The sequence below is a fragment of the Neodiprion fabricii genome, chromosome 5, assembly GCF_021155785.1.
Source record: "Neodiprion fabricii isolate iyNeoFabr1 chromosome 5, iyNeoFabr1.1, whole genome shotgun sequence".
NCBI classification, from domain to species: domain Eukaryota; kingdom Metazoa; phylum Arthropoda; class Insecta; order Hymenoptera; family Diprionidae; genus Neodiprion; species Neodiprion fabricii.
The window spans coordinates 18,493,576-18,508,485 of record NC_060243.1 but is presented as its reverse complement, the minus strand read 5'-3'; the positions used below and the strand labels follow the sequence as shown (position 1 = coordinate 18,508,485).

General features: G+C 35.4%; 1 protein-coding gene across 2 annotated transcripts in view; it reads right to left on the bottom strand.

Moving 5' to 3' along the window:
* LOC124182461 (sphingomyelin phosphodiesterase) overlaps positions 1-12,183 on the bottom strand; it is a 45,702-nt gene extending 33,519 nt beyond the window's left edge. For both annotated transcript variants that reach the window (XR_006870772.1, XM_046569774.1), the window contains exon 1: positions 11,511-12,183. The gene's annotated coding sequence lies outside the window, so the exon portion shown is untranslated. The remainder of the gene's footprint in view (positions 1-11,510) is intronic.
* Between the last annotated feature and the right edge of the window lie 2,727 nt (positions 12,184-14,910).

Here is a 14,910-nt window from a genome sequence, read left to right as displayed (position 1 = left end):
TTTATGCAAAATTTTTGTCAGAAACGATTCATTTGTTTCTGACCTTGACAGAAAATGATCGTTTTGGAATTAAATTTACGATTTATACATTCAGTATAGTAATTTCGAATTATAATCAATCATTTAAACGGAGGAAATCAGCAAAGTCATTGTGTTTAGAATTTATGTCACAAACATTATTGCGTTAAATATATCGTTTTTTTTTAGATCAATCTGAGTTTTATAAACAGTACGTCGACGACCACTGAGTTATGTAGCTGGTCATTGAATTTACCGCGATACCGCTGTTTGGCCAAATGTTATGTAAGTAAACCGTATCATTATATGCGAATAAGAAAAATAAAAATAAAAGAAAAAAATAAGACAGCTGATGATACGCAACTTAATCCAGCAATTATACTGTATATGATAAGGAACTCGATGGCAATTCGTAGGTGAATCATATTTTTTGCAACCTTGGTTTGAAAATCATTTTGTATAAATCATCGCACTGATTTTGTGCAAGACAACGAGATTGATTGCTCAATTTTGTAAAAACCAACGTCAATGAATACCCCAACTCTAAAAGTTTTTTCGATTCTCTACTTCTTTTCCTTTTTTTTTTTATTCAACACTGTTCACCCGAATCGATGAACTTTCGTACAGATAAGCTAATAATATATATTACGTAAAGTTTACGCATAAAACGCAGTATTTTTCCTGTTATATCGTTATAAAATAAATTTTTAGGCTCTTGGAGGCCAATTTTTTCTTGATATCTTGAAAACAAATGTATTTTAATGAAAAATTTTCCCTAAAAATAGTTTACATAAATATTTATCAAGAATTTTCCAGTTCTTTTATTGTGAACTTCAAACCAAAAAAGCACCAAGCAAATTTACTTTCATACTCGTCTCCTTTTTTCGTACGATACTTAAAAAATTTTCAAACCGTTTTATTCGTCTTACACTTTTCTATAACTACGCAGGTTCTATAGTTATACTCACGTATCTTTATGTTTGTTTGTATCGTGTTCGCGTTTCTATCACCAATAATTTGAAAGAAGCTGTGGCATTTTTTTATACAGTAAAAATAATACCCTTAGGGAATTTTGCGTGCCGGTGGCAAATTTTTTGCAGCGACATTGCACAAAATCTTAATACAATATGGTGTATAGGAATTCAATGTAAATAGGACGGCTGAAAAATGTAGCGAAGTCAGTTCAGTGTCAGATCCACACATATTAAACTGGCTGCGATTAATTTTATCTTCATATACAAACTTTCATCGAATGACGTGTACTACGAACATATATCTAATGTAAATGTTTATACACCTACATATATATATATTTATATACATGAAACCGCGATTAAAACAAAAGTTGAATCAACATGCGATTGCGGGTACAAAAATGCTGAATCTTTCTTCGGTGTGCGAGCAGCTGCTGTTGGAAAGAAAGAGAGAGAGAGAGAGAGAGAGAGAGAGAGAGAGAGAGAGACTCAGTCTACTCTCGTCCAGAGTTTAAGTGAGGAATGTGGCCTACATGACGGAATCATTTGACGATCAAGGTTCTCTCTGCAAGTTTGTATATTATATGTAACATGTATCTGATTATTTATTTGCTTGAGTTTGCTTGTTCGATGATCAATTGATATTTTTGTTCATTGTCCAGCTGATAATTATTGTCAACTGTATCGCGTTGCTCTTTCTCTCTCTCTCTCTCTCTCTCTCTCTCTCTCTCTCTCTCTCTCTCTCTCTCTCTCTCTCTCTCTCTCTCTCTCTCTTAATCTCGGCATTCGTTCCTCGAGAGAAGGAAAAACAAGAAAAGAAAAAAACGATGCAGATATCGATTTAAAACAATTAACTAGAAATTCGTCAATGTGTGAAAAACATTATAAACTGATATGTTATAAGTTTGCATCTTTATATCCAGAGTTTTTTTTTTATACAGTTATGAAGCTTATGCAAATATAAACTAATACGATCTACAAGTTACTCTGATTTATGTATATATACATATTGTTACAAAGGGTGAAATCACCTGTCTTACCCCCTTTTTGATGATCTAGTAGTGTCATCATAGATAAAACAAGTTTATAAACCTCTTATGTCTTTAAAAAGAATAAGTTTGTTGCGTCAACTAACATTATTGTAAAAACAGTCTTGTTTCAGACTTTAAGCTGAAAACACGTTTTCTGGTATTAAAGCTTTTCCATAACATTTTATTTGCGCCTTTAATTGATTGTTTAAATAACCTCGCGAACCCATATTTATTTTGCAACCTCTTAAAACGTTACAATATATATTGTAACGCTAAATTCTGTTACCCTCGGATGAGGACTTGCCGTTGACACTTTGGCGCGACTCTCCACTTATTCAGAACATTAAACTATAACAAAATCAATCACGTTGGGCGCCAGACGCGTTAGCGTCTATTTTCAAACAATAATACGAATCAACAAAAATAACACGAAACCGTACGAAAAATAAACAGAGAACCCGTTGTACGGCTGGCTAGGCTCAGGTACTCACACGAACTGGCAGAGTGGCGGCATTCAACAACAATAATTACAGAATTAAAGAAAATAATTAAATGAAGAATGAACTCAAGTCAGGAAAAATGAACAGGTCAATCGATCATATATCGTCGAGAAGATTACAGGGTTGAGACAGGCAAATGAAATGGTATCGACAGCGGTAGTTAATAAAACAAGCAATCGTTGTTCACAATAATTTCGGTAGAATAGAATTAAACGGTAGCTTTGAAACGAGAGACGGCAGTTGACAGAGAAAAATGAACGTAGGTCGGGAGAAGCGATATAATGTAAGAATTTACTTAAAACTACTCGTCACTGGGCGACGTGATCTTACCCAAGTTGCAAATGACGCTAGGGAAATTATTATTCTGTCAATTAAAAACGAGAGTGAGAACTTTACTACAATCGCTTAATCGGTAGAAAACGAAGGAACGATAGCTCGGTGGATAATACGACGAATTTACCATAGATTATAACCAGTACGAAAGATTGACATTCGTTAACAATTTACACAATCGGTAGCGTAAACGATCGATTAGATAATTTTCGGTAGAGTTATTCATAATCGATAGAATCAATAGTTTACAATAATTACGGATCGGAGAAATTGAACAATGAATTCCTAAACATAACTTTCGAGACAATACAAAGTACAGAATTATGAGAGAGTGAGAATTTCGGAGAGTTCACAAAATAAAGAAATACACTAAATACACCGCAGTACAAAAGGATCAAGAATAATACGCAGAACTTAACTTGACAAGATACAGAGAAAGGAATAACAGGCAAAAATAATATAAAATTGCCAATAGCAATAGAAAAAGGTGCGGTAATATTTAGAGGCTGATTCTACGCTCGGCTGTACTCCAAGGAACTCGATATACGATACGATAGGCACGAAAATAAATAAAAGTATAACAAGCAATAACAGAAATAAAATGTAAGGCACCCTACTGTTACAAATAATTATGAGACGAAAGGTAAAGCCAACAGGGCTCAAAATACGATAGAGACTACAGAAGCAGACTAATAAAAATTCATAAATACAGGAGAATTAATTATTCGGCAGTTACGAGGTCGCTCAGACACGGAAATTATTAATTACTGAAATCATGCAGTCACACGGCGACTCTACTCTAACGCAACTCTAAGCCGTGGACCATAATTCACACAAAATCGATAAATACCATAAGAAAGAATCGAAATTATGAGCAACTTCGTAACGATACAATACAAGGCAGAAGCTTTACCTTAATCGGTGACTTCAGGCCCACAACACTGAATTTATTTTTAATAACAACTTAGAATTAGCAAAACGGAAAGGAAGGAAGGAAGGATGAAACGAATTTACAGGAGAAATCTAACGATAGAAGAAACGGTAGCGGGATGATCAACGATAGAAACGATAGCGGTAAAGGAGGAAGGATCGGTAGCTCAAAAATGGGAGAATAGAGAGAATACGGATTGAGACAGCTGTCGGTCAGCGGGTCAAGCGTAGAATAGACGGAGGTCGGAGTTCGGCTCGCCGATCTCGTCGCTGCCGTGAGGTGATTCTTCTTCCCTTTGCTTGGTTGGTTGACCTCATGCGTTTTCGAAGATTACCGCTAGATGTGGCGTAATGTGCTGCTCGTGATTTCGTCATTGACGCCAACTCGTACGATTTAATAGCTGCTTCAGTTTACTGTCCAGGTTGCCTATCATTGGGGACTTCTTCAAGGAGATCACGCAGTCATACGGCGGCTTAACGCAACTCAAAACCGTGGACCATGATTCGCGTGATTAGTTCTGGCCGACAGGAATGCTGCGTCGATCCTCGGAACGATGGGTTTATCAATCTGGACGTAATGGTTTGGGGTCGGAAGACGGCAGGCTACGGTCTGCCCTTCGTGCCATCCTTACGGCGTCCGATAAAGCGGGCGGCTGGTTCCTCCTTGAGGAGCGGTGTCCTCGGCCGTCGGGGGGATTTTTATCTCCCTGTTCGCCGGCAGTCGAGGCGATGCGGAAGGTTCGGGTGGATGCTACCCCGGTAGCAAGACAAGTGCACCCGGGTAGCCAGTATAGTATGAAGTCGTCGAGAGCTGAAAACGGTAGCTATCAATCCCTCGGCGGTCGGGATCGTTGTCGACCAAGTACCTTATTAGCGTGCGCCGAAGCGCGAAATACAGAATTTACAAAGAAAGAATTAGTTAAAAGTAATTATTGCCTATTTTGTATCGAGTTCGGTTGGAGTACCCCGCTGAGGACGCGTTTCCTAAAGATAAATAACGGTTGTGTGCCGTTGTGACGGGCGACTCTGAAACGCCACGTTACAATATATATATATATATATATTCTTAATATATATATCCCTTCGGAAGAATATAAGACAGCGACGGACGGCAACTTCATTATTTCGTCATCCTCGACACATTTATATATTGTTGCTCAATAGTATTATTATAACAATTAACCGTAAACGGTCGCGCAACTTGAATTGCACACATACATCCGCAGCTAAATTAATTACGGTACGATATCCGTAGTGAATATGACGCTTTGATTTCTTTGCACAGCTATATTCGTAAATGGAGTTACGTATTTTTCTATATTTTTTCCTTCTGACTTTTCTACGATATTTTAAAATTTTCGCAAAAGTCTGACGATTAGAAGTTTTCAAAAAGTGTAAAATACAATTTCCCAAGCATTTTTATTCCTTCTTCTTTTTTCGTTCTCAAATTTTATAATCACATTACAGAAATCAAACGAAGAAATAATATTACGCGAATGATAAACCACGCCGAGTCATCCTGTTCTCTACATCAACGAGTAGTAAAGCCAGTTGCTCAATCCGCCACAGATTTTCAAAAATTTTAAACCAAACGCGCCTTCATCCCTAGGGACAAGGTCGATGCCCAAAAACGTTATTACGTTCTTCTGTGTCATCCGTGACAGTTGTGTTTTTCGTGATAAATAAGTTGTCTGCCAGGAGATAAATTTGCTAGATTTTGCATTTACGTTTGCTGCAAACAAATCAGTGTCGAAAATCCCAAAGGACAAATCCACGGCCTCATGTGCCCATTTGGCTAACTCCTAATCGGTTTCATTCTGTCTAACTCTCGATTCTTCGTCAGATTTCTTATTATCGCTAGAACTATTTTACGATGCGAAAATCCACAGTTCCCGGACTTCGCACCATTGCCAAATTTCTTTTCCTACTCTCGAAAATTTCGAGAACTCAATACCAATAATACGGTTAACATAATATACCGCAGCAGTACACTGACAATGAGAGAAATTTTTAGTTCCGGTTACCGCTCAGTTCTTAACTATTTTCATTTTTTACCATAATTGAAAAATATAGTTCTAGATAGAAAATGAAAATTAGTTTTCTAGCTGTTACCGGAAAGTCTGGTATCCGTTACTATTCTTTCTCATTACGATCACTGTTACTAGATTTTCTCGTAACTGTTGCGAAAATTTAATGCTCGTGCAACAATAAATTGACGTTGAAGTCTTATTCAACTAAAGAAGTAGAGTAAACCGAACAAACTGATTTTGCGTTGCAACTATCAAAAAAGGATCGACGATAGCGCAAAATGGTTACGCGTACCTCGTTTTTCGTAATTCCAACAATATTCAAACAGTTTTTTTTAACGATACCTGTTTTACAGAGTAATATTTCACACGAGTGTTTTATCTTCGGCGAAGTATTTTCGCCCATAAAATACGATATTCTCCTTGTGTTCTTGGCTACTTCAAAACCCCATTCAGTTAATGATGCGTCGCTAAAAGTAAGTGTCCCAGTTCTTGACCCTGTTCCAATTACTGATCTCTTTCGTTCGTATCTATTCGATATTTAGTTCTAAAATTACCGAAAAATAAATTCACAGTGTCTAATCATCTAGCAGTTGGTTCTGGTCATCAAGGAATTCATAATATTTGCCGTGAATTTATAATTTTGAAAAATATAAGGCACAATAATTGGGTCAATAACTGGTACACTTACCTTATAACCAAAGTTTTTTTTCCCTTTCTCAACGAGAATCTTTTCTCTCTTCGGTTATATTCTCGGCCTGCTCAGTCGAAGATTACTCACGGTATGACATCTTCGAGTACAACTTACTAAGGATCTACGTGTATTCTGTCGATTTATATGTAACGAATAATTCTCAACCTACTTACACCGCCAAGGTGGCTCTCTCCTTGACGTCATCATTCTAACTCTACTACGGTAGCCAGGCATTGACTTGACCAGGAACAGAACCTGTGGAGGCATCAGCTACGCTATTTCGTACCCAATGCCATGTCGTACCGGACATGGATTAAATTATCCTTCCCAAGGTTCGCTGTTATCGCAATTTCGTTACTCAATTAACCACCGCGAGTTACGCCGAGGTGAACTTGTGCTCACGGTTACTGAGCCGAGTTTACACCTTGCGATAATTCCCGACGATGTGCTCGGATCGTGAAGGTCGATCCATCTATTTGCAGAATTTTACCACTTTCTTTTACGTAATAAGTTCTAGCGCGAAAATTATTTTTATCGGCTATTTTTACAGTCAAGTACAGGAAGTTGAGAATTAATTCACAAGGAATATAGTTGAAACATGTTTTAGTCGATGAGATTTTTTTTTACAATATGAAAGAAATGTGTAACATGAAAGCAAATTGGACGTACGTTGCAACATGTCGCAATTCAATAGAACATTTTTCGCTTTGAGAGAAATCTTGTTGCCATGTGCTGGATTCGAAACAAAAAAAAAATATCAACTTTGAAAGTAGTGTTCAAATGAAACAGGGAAAACTTTGAATTCTTATCGGACATTTTTGCCGGACATGTTACGTTTGAGAGAATTATATTTCACTTTGAAACAAACATGTTGGATGAAAAAAAAAGGTGAACATGTATTTTTATGAAAACTATTCTATGGACACGTTGAAGTTTAGAAGAACTTTGGTTTTGAGAAAATAATTTAACAACATGTTGCAACTCGGAGAAACTTGTTTTATTTCGTAAGAAGAGTACGAAGGGTACAATATTGAGATATCACGCCAGAAGAAATTTATTTGCAATATTTTACAACTGACAAAGACATTTCTTTTTCAGTTCTTTTGGGATAAGTGAAAATCACCATTTTCTAACCGACATGAAAAATCACGACAAAACTACCCGTTCAACTCATGAAAACTTCGTAACTACTTTCCGAATAAACCCACCTCGTATTCTTGTTCCGTGTCAATTCAAACCGGCTAGCAATACCACATGTACAGGATATTCCACACAATGTGAACGGAAGTGAGATTTGAAGAGCGATGCACGTGGCTGACTCATCGTCCGGGTCCAGCAGTAGATAAAATAAAAGTTGTGATTCATTCGATTCCCCGCCATGTAAACAATCTGCACGTTGTATTTTTGGGAGTTTTTTTTTTTTCAAATTTGCCATTTATTTCGCTCCGATCATTGGAATGCAATTTCTCCTAATCTTTTTTTGTTTTCTTCATAATCGTTTTTTCCTAGTTGAAAAGATATTCGTTATCATTTTTTTAAGATTTTTCAAAATCCACGATTTTCTACAAGAATTTTCTTTTCTTTCTGAATCAGTACTTCGTACAAGTCATGTGAACGTCACACTCAAAAATCATTTGAATGCCAAAAAATTAACATCCCATGACTTCCTCTCAACAACGTGTAATTTATTAAAAATATATTCTCTTTACTCCACTAAAAAAAAAACAAAAAAAAACAACAAACGTGGTTTCAAGATTATTGATTATTACAAACAATATTATATTATACGCTCGAAATTTCATTTGTTTTTCCTTAATGTTATCAAACCGATATTGCTGTGACAATAATTTTGTTTTTTGCTTCTTCCTTCAGAGGACTTGAATAAAAATATTGTACACTTTTTGTTTTTGTGCTATAACTTGCACCTTAAACGTCTCAGGCTAGGTTGAATAACGGCGTGACCCGAATCGCACCAGTTTTGGATGTGAATGAAAATTTTCTCCTGCACATCAGACGCAATAAAACGCGCAGATTTCATCGGTCAACGTGATAATACTAGCATAAAAAGTGAACAAGACATTGTACATGTAAATTAAGCACGTTAGACAGTTTAATATTCACTAATTCAAGCACAGCTTCAACTGTAATGATATGAAGTTCAGTTAAATTTACATAAAGAAACGATTAGAGTGATTGAAAAACGCGCATTTAATCTTGAATCGTGTGATAATATTCGCTGGCATAGAACCAAAAGCAATTCTGAAAAATGACCTCCCAAAAAATGATCATTACCGTAATAAAAAGAAATTCACTTTAAGAAAAATAAACGAATAACTTGACACTAATTAAATCCAAATTATAACGAATTCAAGTTTCCTTATTCTTATCGTTATGTTTCATTTCATACTGTTTACATTGTGTCTAATGCAAGTGTAGCCTGTTTTGATTCGGTTTCATTCGATCCCACCATTTCGATAATTAGTTTAACTAGCCTGCGCTCTACCGGAAGTCACGTAATATCCAGTCTTCCTACATGTTGTTTTGTGAAATTTTCGTAACAATGACTGACACTTCATACACGAGGTGCGTTCATGGAGGATAGATATATTTTTTCGTTTTGTCTGTTTTTTTAATTCAAAGTCAAAATCGCTATCAAATTCTGTGAAACATTTCTCTCAACTCACCTTTAACAATATCATCTCCGCTTTGTCATGACTTTTTCTTATTATAGTACAAGGTCCGGACCATTCTTCATTGCTGGACGATAATTTTTACCATTTTCAAAACTAGAACAAATATTTCTATCTTCTTTACTAAAATCGTTTCAACGATTTTGGGTAGTGTTGTTTAAATTTTTCTCAATTCACACGAATCGTCGGTAAACAATATATTTCAACGAACTTCTAAGCCATCGAATAATGTTTGTTCTCATTTGCTGATGAATGTTTCGCGCAGAAAATTGTATCTATGCTGTTTTTTTTTTTTTTTGCCAACCACAGAAGCCGACATTTTTACGAATTTCATTTATTACTCGAACTTGTCTGTACACTACACAAAAAAAACGCCTGTCACTAAACTAGTTGAATAATTCGCTTTTTATTCGCAAAAAATAAAAATTTTATTCCACTTTTAGAAACGCCTTCAGAAGTTGTGGTCACCGATGAGTGTCGAAGTTTCAGAGATTTGAATTCCGCGAAAAATTTCAAAGAGGTGTGGATTCTTCAGCTAATAAAAATTCATTAAGAGACTCATAAGTAGATATAACGGATTGAGAATAAATACATTGGGATTCTGGGTAAAAAATATCAGTAAGTTTTACAGTTGGGACGATGGCACAAAAAGATGAATGCAGGTTGCAGGTCGTGCGGTTGGACGTTTTACGATTAGTCGCAGAGTCGTGAACAAATTATAAATCTTGACTAAAAAGAATTTCGCTCACTGCAATTGCAAGGAATTTCTAGTGAAATTGGCATCCTTACAATTATAGTGATTTAAATATTATTTGAATTATAAGAAAATTTCGTACAAGTAACTGTTTACAACTGAAGGTAATTAGGGTGATAAATTCCGTACATTTAACAGGATTTTGGTACATGTGGAACATAAAAATGAGATTCGTAACAATAATGAAAAAAAAATAATAAATAAATGAATAAAACGTAGGTTAAAAAGATGTAACTTCAGTTTATCAAGAGGCTTGAAGGCACAGAAAGAATCATTTATTTTGAAAAATAATTCAGAGATCGTTTATTTGATTTTACTCGAAATCTATAATCGCTATTTTAATACCAAGGTTGTAAAGTGTTACGTAGGTGTAAAACGGGATTTTCGGTCTACCGTAACAAAAATCAGTTTTACTCTGAGAAATAATCGCATCGACTGCGACCAAAATCCTCACCATTCATTAGTTCTTCAGGTATCGTCATACGAAAAATGGATCAAACTGCTAGCCTCAAAATGCGGATACGGTAAAAATCCAAGTAGGTCAGAAAAAAGTTTAGTTGAAAAAAACTACGCAATGTTTTACAAATATATCTACGAAATTCGTTACCGTTTACGTTAAAACTCAAGCTCAAATTTGAATAAAAAGAAAAATCTTGGTAGTTTATTATTGATCCGTCAATATGATAGTTAGCCACTGATATGCAACGACAGGTTATGAATTGTAATATGGATTGTCAACGATTGTGTCAAATGAGGCTGAAGTTAGTAACGTTAACGTAACGAAACATCAAGGAAAAAATCATTATTTCCCAATTTTAGAATCACTTTGAAAGAGTTAGCTTTTCAAAATGAGAGTATGTTTTATTTATCATGGTTTACTAAATTTCATAAATTCCTAAACGTGCAAACTATCGATTTCCAGTAACATTACCAACTTCACCCTCCTTATGCCAATGTGTATGTCATTATTTTTGTTTCCTTCCGATTCTCGACGTTTTTTCCTCCTCGCAATATTGGCGATTGAAACAATTATAGCATAACATTTTAATTAGCAACACGTGGTGCACTCCAATGGCAATTACGTGAAAATTCACCAGGATCGCATGCTTGTAGTGTAGATCACCAACAGCGAGAGATTTTCTTAGACAGAGACGTTATTACTCGTTAGACAATTGCTACAGAGTCAACAATTGGTAGATTGTATAATTAATCGTTTTAACGATGCCATTAAATTATGTCATTTTTGTGTTTTGCAGTTGAACGATAAGTTTTTGATTTTTATTGCAAAAATTTCGTTATTATAAGCGCGTGACCGCGGCTCATTAAAAAAAACGAGTAATATCAACGTATTTAATATAACGTGTCTCGAACGTTGACAGGCTCCCTAATTCATTACTAACTTCAACACATTCTGAAACAGCTCGTATTATACAACGCGAGATAACTTTCGCAGCGATAATAATTTAAAAATTTTGTTTTGCTCTTTCTTTCTGGTATTTCACATCCATGTGTTACAAAATTGTTATCTGTATAAATTATGGTATATCATATATACTCACTAATTATAAAACGATTCTGTGTATAACGAACAGAATCTTGGCCCAAACTGTTTTTTCACTTATATTATGTCACGTAAAATGTGTGTTGCATGTGTATATTTTTGTAGATCAGAAACTTTGTTTAAAAATAAACTTCACGAGCACTGTTTCCTTTTTTATAAATTTTTTTATTCAATCGTGTTGAATTTTTTTTTTTTTTTATAATCTCCAATTTATTACACGTCAATTTTTATATTTGATTTTCACTTCAACAACCGCAGGTGCTGACAATTTCAAAATGTAGATCACAGTACAAAATGCGCACGGAAGAAACGAAAAAACAATCGAATTACTTGTTTGAATTTGTTATTTTATTAAACTATTATGCATCAACCGATTGAGATTCGTTACTGAAAGATTGCGTTGGAATAATGTGATTATTAAAAATTGTCAAACTTCTTAAAAATCGTTAGTCGTAGGATTTAATTATTTTTTTAATCACGAAGAGAATAATTAACCGTAAGTATCTGTAGAAAAAAAACAAAATTAATTCGCAGAATAATTATGACAAAGAACTTTTTGTTTGCTAAATCCTATCGCGAGCTTTTTTCTGGCGCGATAAGCTGCAGCGCGTTTAGAGAAGAGAGCGAGTCGCGATGTTCTCTTTGTACCCGACTGTCCACGTGGACGGCTCAGACCGCACTGACTATAATAAATTCTTAAAGGTACAGCTTTCATTCCACACGCGCTTGAGCTGCTCGAGCTTCGTTGAGCTTCCCGGTTCAATTTCTCCGGCTCCTTTCAATTCATTGAGTAGCGCGCATTTTTAATTTTTTTATATATTATCGCTTTTAAAGATTCTTCAAAAGCGCGAATCGAGGAGCGATGTGTTGTACTCGAAAAAGTCAGTTCAACTTGTAAATATATGAGTAGATAATTCATTACTAAAATATACGGTTGTAAAATTTTTCGAAATAATAGTTTAAAGTACAATCGCAGTGTTACATAAAATTATAATTTAACCATTTTAACACAGCTTTATTTGACTTCCGAGTGTCACGTACGATCAGCTTTCGATTCGATTTATTTGCAAGTGTATATTCAAGTGTAACCAAATGAGTACTAGAACGTAAATTTTTTTAATAATTTGTAGACATTTGTAGCTCGTGGTAAATAAAAATATGTCCAATAGAATTATCGATACATTGATGTCAATAAATTGGGCGGATTCAAGTAAACTTTTTTTCTTAAACGAAACACTCGTTTAGTTGAGTCGAGATAATGCAGCTGGTTGTTGTTAAAGAAAACAATTTTCCATTGTTAGCTCTTTGCTGTTTGCATTAATTGAATTCAGCGAAAGAGAATTTGTCTACAATGAGATGGAGATACGAATTAATATAATTCAAAGTATTTATATGTCAGATTGGATGTGAAGATAGTTGACTTTAAGTTTAAATGAATTTTGTTTGACGCAAATGACTCGTTGGCGAGTCGGATAAGACCTCGACGTTTATCGCTCGTGCTCATTTTTATAGGTAAGAGCCGTCACTTACCGACTGTTGACGATGACTCGCTTACCGTTCGCCGGTACGTATTTACTGTCGGTATCTTACCGACTTACGGTAATACGCTACTTATTATTCACAATCATTTGTTTCTCCTGATGTATGAACTGATCGTACATGCCCTGACAAAAAGTGTTCGAAAACCAAGGAGTGTTCAAAAAAAAAATGTTTGTCGAATAAAAAAAATGGACGAATTATTTTACGAAGGTTCAAAAACTGTGATCGAAGTTAACGAAGCGGAATTTGATGAAGGAAAAGATAATTTTGGAGTAACTAATAACTGATTTGCTAATTTTCTTCGCGTTCAAATACTGGATGACGATTATCAGAAGATAGTAAGTCAAGCTTGCGTGGATGAAACGCTTTTTCCCGCCCCGTATAAATTGGCCTGATGTAGGCGTGTATTAACATCAGGTTTAGTTGTGAAAGCACGCGATTGGTCGCCAAGGGTTGTTTACATGACAACGGTGCCGGTATAATACGGCTCGTAAGGAAGTGAAGACCGAAGCCACCCGGTGTGTGCAGTGCGCGTGACACGAGGCAAGCAGGTCCAGGTTCCCTTACAATAAACCTACGCTCCGGTTGTTCGTTTATTTTATTTACTCGTAACTTGTCCAAGATAGTGAAAAAAAATCAAAAGAAGAACAACTGCGTCGCGAAGATCGATGAAAAATGGTGGGGAACTTTTTCGGGGCTTTTATATTTGAGTAAACTCACATTTTTTCGCTCCGATCACAAGCTCGTAAACCGATCACGCGAACGCGACGGCGACTCGAATGGATCAGGTCAAGAAATCTAGTACTGTGCAAATTTGAAGTGTCAGGTGTAGAGATACGACAGTGCGAATCCAAATATTGACGATGATACGCGCTCGAATCGAGTTCATTACATAAAACGATCACTGGTGATCCATGGAAAGCAGCTGCAACGCAAGGTAATTTATATTATGATATTTTAACTGTGTGAATGTTGCGTTTGGAATTTTTAATCACCGTATAATTAACGATCGTTGTGCGAATTTTTCTTTAACGATTCTTCATCTTCGTTTCGTTGTTTTATTTTTTTTTTTTTTTTGGTTTTTATGACCACTATTACTAGTATCAGTTACGATTTCTACCATGCATACGGAATAAGGAATGTATGACGACGATCCAAACCGGTGTTTGAAAACCTGCAATCTGAAGTTGCACGCTCAATTAGTAAATCGATATTGACTGTTTAGCGGACTATGAATTTCCCAATTACATTAATTAAGCACTAATATAAGTGTTTGGGCGATAATAATTACCAGTCTCAGACTTTTTATTTTGACAGAAAGCTTTGGTTAAAATACAAAAAACACTACTCGATAAAGGTGATATAACCTGTCAATGACTGTAAGTAAGCGGTTACCGATTGTTTGGTAGTTAAAATTATCTTATTATGGCTTATTATTGTGGACTCACAATAATATTTGATCAAAGCTGTACCAAGCGCACGTTTTAACTGAAAACTTTTAGTAAAATTCCGGAAAACTGTAAAAAATTGAAGGTTTGTCATTAGTTGAGAATTATCCTACCGATAATGTGATTGCATATTGCGTCAGAATAAATTCCGTTATTCAGTTGATCCAAATGGAGATTTTTTGTACAGAGAAGAATTTCATTTGTTACAGTAACTCGAAAAATTCAGGAAAACAGGTATTGTTAAAAAAAACTGCTTGATTATTGTTGGAATCACGAAAAACGAGGTACGCGTAACCATTTTGCGCTATCGTCGATCTTTTTTTGGTAATTGCAACGCAAAATCAGTTTGTTCGGTTTACTATACTTTTTTATTTAAACAAGGCTTCAACGTCAATTTATTCTTGCACAAGT